Below are 6,000 nucleotides of genomic sequence, written 5' to 3'. Positions count from 1 at the left end.
AAGAAAGAACCGACTTAATTAACTTACTTAAAGAATTTATCGATGTATTTGCTTGGTCATACAAAGATATGCCAGGCATTAACAGAGAAATAGCTCAACACACTATACCACTAATTTCAGTAATGAAACCTGTAAAACAAAAGTAACGTCGAATGAAACCCGACGTAACACTAAAAATAAAAGAAGAGGTCCAAAAACAAATAACTGCAGGTTTCATCAAGGTATCTAAATACCCTAAATGGGTCTCCAACGTCGTCCCAGTTCCGAAAAAAGATGGAAGGGTAAGAATGTGTGTCGACTATCGAGATCCAAATAAGGCAAGTCCAAAGGACGACTTCCCTTTACCACACATCGATATTCTTGTGGATAATACGTCAAATCACGCACTTCTCTCGTTCATGGACGGATATGCAGGTTATAATCAGATTCTCATGGCAGAAGAAGATATGGAGAAAACAACCTTCATGGGGCACTTAGTGCTACACGGTAATGCCATTCGGGTTGAAAAACGCGGGTGCCACTTACCAACGTGCAGCAAGTGCTTTACTCCATAACATGATGCACAAAGAAGTCGAAGTATATGTCGACGACATGATTGTAAAATCAAAAGACCGTCCAGGCCATCAAGTAGCCTTAAGAAAATTTTTCGAAAGGCTAAGAAAATACAACATGAGGTTGAACCCATCTAAGTGTGCTTTTGGAGTCACATTAGGCAAGCTTTTGGGTTATGTCTTAAGCTCTAGAGGAATAGAGATAGACCCAACAAAGATCAAAGCAATCATGTCAATGCCACCGCCCAAAGGGATTCATTGGCCGGTTGCAATACATAAGTAGGTTCATATCGAAATTGACAACGATATGTGAACCAATTTTCAAAAAGCTTAAAAAGAATGTACCCGTAATATGGGATGACGAGTGTCAAAAAGCCTTTGAAAAGATCAAAGCCTATCTCGCAAATCCTCCCGTATTAGCACCAGCACTTCCTGGAATACCTCTTAGGTTGTACTTAACAGTTACCAAAGAGACAATGGGCGCTATGCTAGCACAAGAAGTAGAAGGCAAAGAAAACACAATCTATTATCTCAGCAAGAAAATGCTTGAATATGAAGCACGTTACACACCACTTGAGAAGTTGTGCCTCGCCTTGGTGTGGGCCACAACCAAGTTAAGACATTACATGCTAGTGCATACCGTCTTTGTAGTCTCCCGATTAGATCCACTCAAGTATCTATTCGAGAAATCTACACTCAATGGACGCATATCGAGATGGATAGTCAATTTAGCCCATTTTGATGTTAGGTTTATGCCGCAAAAAGCTATCAAAGGATCTGTGGTGTCAGACTTCCTAGCGGACTTTCTAATAGAAGACTCGACGCCGATACAAGACAATGAATTTCCAGATGAAGACTTGATGGTCACTGAAGATGATACTTGGACTTTATACTTTGACGGAGCCTCAAACCAAAAGGGATGTGGCGTTAGAGTATTACTAGTGTCACCTAAATAAGAGCATGTCCCAATCTCCATAAAGCTTGACTTCGACGTTACCAACAACGCCGCTGAATACGAAGCATGCGTGGTAGGCCTTGAAACAACTTTGGCATTGGGAGTAAAAAAGTTACGGATATTCGGAGACTCTTCATTAATCATCAATCAAATATCCAAAAGGTGGAAATTAAGGAGCGAAAGTCTAGCCCCTTACCAAACCTATCTGGAAACTCTCACTAATCAGTTAGAAAAGGTAGAATACACATATCTACCTAGAGAAGAAAATCAATTTGCTGATGCCCTGGCAAGACTAGCCTCAATGGTTAAGATTCCCACGGAAATTGAGCAAATGCCTCTAACTATAGAAAAAGGCACAAACCAGCATACATCGAGGCTATAGAAGATGATGAAGTAATCCAAGACGAAGAAGAAGAACCATGGTACACGGATATACTCAACTACGTCACCAAAGGAGAATACCCTCCCCATGCTGACAAAAGAGCAAAACGAGCTTTAAGACTCTTGGCTTCCCAATATGTACTCATAGACAACGAGCTACATAAAAGGATACCTAAGGGTCGAGCTCTCTTATGTGTAGGAAAAAAGGATGCACAAAGAGCAATGAGGATAGTCCACGAAGGAATTTGTGGCACTCATATAAATGGCAAAATGTTAGTTCAAAAGATAATGCGAGAAGGATATTATTGGACTACAATGAATAGGGATTGCCATCAATACGTAAAAAGATGCCCTAAGTGCCAAATCTACGCCAATTTACAACATGTTCCTCCATCCTTGCTCTACACCTACACATCACCATGGCCGTTCTCTACATGGGGAATTGACATCATCGGTAAAATCACTCCCCCAGGAATAAGAGGCCACAAGTATGTCCTAGTAGCAATTGATTACTTCACAAAGTGAGTCGAAGCGTAATCATACGCTAAACTCACTGCAAAACATGTAGTACTCTTTATCGAGAGAAATATTATTTGTCGATACAGAGTCCCACATGAAATGATAAGTGACAATGGAGCTCACTTTCAAGCCGAATGTGAAGAATTGCTACAAAAATATGGCATTCAACATCATTATTCTTCCCCTTATAGGCCTCAAGCAAATGGAGCAGTCGAGGCAGCTAATAAAAATCTATAGACTATCATCGAAAAAATGACAGAAAATTATAAGGATTGGCCTTACAAACTTCACTTTGCATTGTGGGGTTATCGCACGTCAATTCGCACATCAACAGGAAATACACCAATTTCCTTGGTTTACGGAATGGATGTCGTACAACCTGTCGAACTAGAGATTCCATCTCTACGCATCGCGTTAGAGAGCAAACTCGATGAAGTTGAATGGACTAGGGCAAGATATGAAGAATTAATTCTACTCGATGAAAAACGACTAGAAGCTCTACATCACACTCAGTGTTACCAAACTCGTATGGGTAGGCATTTTAATAAGAAGTTCAAGACAAGAAACATCAAAGTAGGAGACTTGGTGTTAAAAGCATTAAGGAAAAATGTTTTAGATCCAAGGGGATGAATTAGACCTAACTGGTCTGGACCCTACATCGTCAAAACAATCCTATCAGGAGGTGCATCAAAATTAACTGATATGGATGGCAATGAGTTCTCGAATATGACAAATCTTGACCAACTTAAGAAATACTACCAATAATTACTCGAGTTGGATATTTAAAAGAGTTACGTTTGGCCTGATTCCTTAAGAAAGGATACGTAGGCAACCCTTTACGGGTGCGGCCACTTTATTTTTAAAAAATCTCGCATCCCATAATTAATAAAAAATTCGACAGAAGATCGACGAAATACCGGCCTCACGAAAAACGTTCCAGCGCCAGCCGTTGAACATTGGCGCCAGCCGATGAACATCAGCGCCAGCCGACGGCACCGTCGCCCGACGCCAGACTGCCGCAGCCGGCGCCAGTCGCAAAAGTGTGGCGCCAATTTACAGTTACAAGTCTGGGAATATTTTGGTGTTTTCGGAAAATATTCGACTTCCGTACTCGAAAAAATTTCAGGAAAATTAATTTTTTCGGTTTTCATTGCTTTAATAAAAATAAATTTAAAGTAAATAATTTAATTAAAAAGATGGAATTTTATTAATAAAATAAATTACATTATTGATGGAATTTAAATAAAGCTTAAATAAATTAACTTTAAATTAAAAAAAAAAAAATCTAAGTCTAATAATTGGAAATTAAGCAATGCTCTTTATCTTCTTTCTCTTTCTTAGCCCTTTTCCAATTTTTGTCTGCTTCCTCCTCCTTATCCATAACCTTAGCTAGTAGGCATCCTTTAGAGGACCTACATTCAATCTTGGAGTAGATAGTTCCCCCTTTAGCTATAGGACTCCATGCTTTTTTTCTACCCAAGCTTTATGTTCTGTGGTGTCAGCTTTCCTTTTCCCCTTATCTTTTGCAGTACTCTTCTTCCTAGGCATTGTAGGTGTTTTAAACTCAACTCTTTCACCTAAGCGTTCCTTAGCAGGAATCACTTTGTCACCTAGACGACTCTTCACATCAGTTTTACCCTGATTTTTCTTCATGTCCTTTGAGGGTTTCTTTAGAAGCCACTTTTTCACATCATTGGGCAAGGAAGGAGGAACCTTTTGGGTAATTACTTCCCATAAAGGTCTAGCGCTCCAATAAGCATCAAATTTGTCTACTTCCTGGGAGACAGGGAATTCGTAGGGAGGACTAAGATCTCCAAAAGGAATAGTCTGAAGTAGGTCGTATTGTCTTTTTACCCTGCAGGGATAATAAAAAGTCATACGGGACAAGCTTGGAAGACGGCAGAATGGTTGCTTGTTGACACCAACCATCCTTTCTATTTTAACATTAAAGCATAATAACAATTATAATCATAATCATGTTCATGTTAACATTAAAGCATAATAAACATAGCAAGATCCTAGGCATGATACTAACAAGATTAATAACAAACCCTAGCATGTCACTAAGCAATAAAAATCAAATCTTTAACCCTAACATGACACTAACAATCATAAATATTAGGAAGAACATAGGAGGCATCGTAACAATCATATTTAATATATTTGATATTATAACCTTTTACCTAAACATGATATTAGGAATCATAATAACAACGTAAACATGATTTCTACATCATAATATCAACAAAAACCAATAAAGTACTTACTTTGATGCCTCGTATCTCTTTCTAATTACAAAATACACACGTTAGTAACTTCAAGGAAAGTAATAAATCAAACAATTAAATAAAATAATTGAAATAGAGATTTGGGACCAAACCCTCAGAAATTAAAACCTTTCACGTTTAGGGCGAAGGCAACTTTGAATATGGCTAGGTTTTTCTAGATCTTGTGAATGTGGAATTTTGTATGAAAACAAGGTAAGAAAGAATGAAAGAAAGAGATGAATGAATTAGAGAATGCTAAAGAAAAACATGTGAATGAAAACCGATTGTTGATGAATGGTGAGAATTCCTGAATGATGAAAATTGGTGAATGAATGTAGATGATGATAATTGGTGAATGAAAACGGAGTTTTTAATACGATATTTATAGAGAAAATCAGCCAAAAAAGATAATTTAACAAAACAGAGTCTGACGCTCAGAAAACAGAGCTGGCGCCAACCCTGGCTAGCTGACGCAAGGCACCAGCACTAGCGCCAGGCGCCAGGCCTGGTTCCAGACGCCAAGGCCTGGGGTCAAACGCCAAGCTCAAATTTAACGCGTTTTCGAAAATCCGATAAGTTTACCGTACTGGAGGATAAAATAATATAATTTCTTCGAAAATGCTATTTGATTTTGATTAAAACTCTAAAAAGTCAACAAAAGTCAATTTATCAATGCTAATTGAATTAGGAATAAAAAGAACCTTCTAGAAGAATCCAGAAGACCAAAACCATTCCTAATTGCATTAGGAATGATAAATCATATTAGGCCCTCCCCTAGATCATTGGGTCGTACATAAAGCTCAAACCGGGCCCAGTTTGGTAAATTAGCCATAACTTCCTCAATATTCATCGGAATTGGGCTTATAATTCATCGGAAAGGTTTATGCAAGCCCCATCCAGCTACACTACTATTGGACCCATATCATGGACCAACCAAACTGGATTGGCTGTTTTCTTAAAATAAGTTTTCAAAAACAGAGAGAAAAGAAAAGAATTAAAACTTTCCGCAACACTAGACTTTCCACACTTTCGCTTCATTCGATTATGATTCGACGTGAAAGGTACTCATAACTGGGTTTGGTTTTGGGGAGACACAAATGGGTGTCTACAGAAGCCCCCACTTTGACTGAGTTTAGAGAAACGCAAGTTTCGAAAACGAAACTCAAAGTATCGATAGGGACGGAGAATGACTCAGAACGTTCTGCGATCCTAAATCATTCTTTTAACGCCGATACCTGCAAAACTAGCATTAGGTAAACAGATAAAAGAGCTAAGAAACGCGTATCTTGCACCGTCGAGCACACGTCTTTGAAAGTAACCGATTTTT

This window comes from Chenopodium album, chromosome 3 (genome assembly GCF_948465745.1).
Source record: "Chenopodium album chromosome 3, dcCheAlbu1.1, whole genome shotgun sequence".
NCBI classification, from domain to species: Eukaryota; Viridiplantae; Streptophyta; class Magnoliopsida; order Caryophyllales; family Amaranthaceae; genus Chenopodium; species Chenopodium album.
Note: the sequence above shows the minus strand (reverse complement) of the source record.